Raw genomic sequence first — 2,500 nt, 5'->3', positions numbered from 1 at the left:
TGCCTCCGTGCAAGACGGAGGATGCAACGCGCACGTTCCGACGAGCAAAGAGCGGAACGCGGTGTCGCATTCAGATCCGCTAAGGCAACGCTTAAGAGCGCAATCAGAGCCAGCAAACGAGCCTGTTTCGAACGACTCTGCGCCAGTGCCAATTCGAACCCGTGGGGTGACGCCTACAGGATCGTTATGACCAAGACTAGAGGTGCGCTAGCCCCGGCCGAACAATCACCAGCGATGCTAGAAACGATCATTCAGGGCCTCTTCCCAAGCCACGAACCAAGTCCCTGGCCTCCGGCTGACGAGTCACCACCTACCACGAGTGACGGCAGCCGTGCAGAGGCTGACGATGCGGTAAGGGTGACGGAAGATGAATTGATCGAGATCGCAAACTCCCTGAAGGTAGGCAAGGCTCCGGGACCAGACGGAATCCCGAACTTGGCCATCAAGACGGCCATCAAAGAAGCCCCCCGGTTGTTCAGGGCGGTCATGCAGAAATGCCTTGACGACTGCCTCTTCCCGGACGTGTGGAAGCGCCAGAGGCTGGTGCTGTTGCCGAAGGTTGGGAAACCACCAGGTGACCCATCGGCATACAGACCAATCTGCCTGCTGGACACGGCGGGCAAGGTGCTTGAGAGGGTAATCCTCAATAGACTGGTGAAATATACAGAAAGTGAGAACGGTCTATCAAGCAACCAGTTCGGTTTTCGAAAAGGTAGGTCCACGGTGGATACAATTCTCTCCGTCACCAGAACGGCTGAGGTTGCAATCCAACGCAAGAGGAGGGGAATTCGTTACTGCGCGATCGTCACGCTTGACGTAAAGAACACGTTTAACAGTGCCAGCTGGGACTCCATAGCCTTAGCGCTACAGAGTCTCAGAGTGCCGACGCCGCTGTACAAGATTCTGGGCAACTACTTTCAGAATCGAGTGCTAGTGTATAACACAAACGAGGGTCAGAAAAGCGTTTCGGTTACCGCGCAGGTGTACCGCAAGGTTCCATCCTGGGTCCGGTACTGTGGAACGCTATGTATGACGGCGTGTTAAAACTAACACTCCCTCCAGGGGTGGTGATCGTGGGCTTCGCCGATGACATAACTCTTGAGGTCAATGGCGAGTCTATTAGAGAGGTAGAGTTAAAGGCCGCGCTATCAATACGCGTAGTGGAAGACTGGATGCACTCCAGGAAACTGGAGCTAGCGCACCATGAGACTGAAGTTATTGTTGTAAATAACAGAAAGTCTGAGCAGGAGGCATCGATTAGTGCCGGTACATGCACTATCGCCTCAAAACGCTCGTTGAAGCTTCTGGGGGTTATGATCGACGACAAGCGCACGTTCGGGAGCCACGTCGATTATACCTGCAAGAAAGCTTCCATGGCTGTGGCAGCGCTGTCTCGCATGATGGCAAACAGCTCGGCGGTTCGTAGCAGCAGGCGCAAAGTCCTTGCTAGCGTGACCACGTCCATACTCAGGTATGGAGGACCAGTGTGGTCCAAGGTATTGAGTACCTCATGCCATCGCGACAAACTCGAGAGTACGTACAGGCTAATGTGCCTAAGGGTCGCGTGCGCATACCGAACAGTGTCGTACGAGGCGGTTTGCGTCCTGGCTGGCATGATGCCCATCAGCATAATCGTCAAAGAGGATGTAGAGTGCTTCGACCAACGCGACACGAGGGGTATTCGCAACACCATACGGTCATCCTCAATGGCCAGGTGGCAGCGGGAGTGGTCCAGCACTACAAAAGGTAGATGGACACACCGACTCATTCCAGAGTTAGCAGGCTGGATTAATAGGCGCCATGGGGAAGTAACCTTCCATCTGACACAGATCCTGTCAGGCCATGGCTGCTTTAGGCAGTACCTGCATAGGTTCGGGTACGCCGAGTCCCCTATGTGCCCCGCTTGTACGGGTGCGGAAGAAAGCGCAGAGCATGTGTTCTTCACATGTCCGCGCTTCGAGCGGGTACGGTACGAAATGCTGGCAATAAGTGGGATGGACACCACGCCAGAGAATATAGTGCGTAGGATGTGCGAAAATAGGGAAATCTGGGATGCGGTCATCACGGCAGCATCACAGATCGTTAGTATTTTGCAGGGCACCAATCGACGGGAAACCATCGACGTGCCCCAGTTAGTTAACGGTTAACTAACTGGCCTGTATAGGCTGCTCTGCTACCCATAGAGGTAAGTGCGAAAAGCACGACGGGCCCTCTCCCTGAAGTTATGCCTAACGGCGGTCCCGGGGAGACCAAGGGCTTTAGCTGTTCAGCTTAGGTTGCTCAGCATGGGTAAAAGCAGACTACCCTTGCTTGGAGGTTGCGGTGGTTGATTTCCGACGTGCGTGTTTATGCGTGTTCAGCGTGTATATGCGCACGTCGTTGAATCGTGTGCGCTTGCGTGCGTAGATAGCTACATCCATGTACTTGAAACACGTTACAGCACGACGGAGTGTGAAGGCATTATGTGCCGTTACATGAGTGTGGTGTGGTCGGCAAAAGA

Source organism: Wyeomyia smithii, chromosome 2 (genome assembly GCF_029784165.1).
Source record: "Wyeomyia smithii strain HCP4-BCI-WySm-NY-G18 chromosome 2, ASM2978416v1, whole genome shotgun sequence".
Lineage (NCBI taxonomy): Eukaryota > Metazoa > Arthropoda > Insecta > Diptera > Culicidae > Wyeomyia > Wyeomyia smithii.
Note: the sequence above shows the minus strand (reverse complement) of the source record.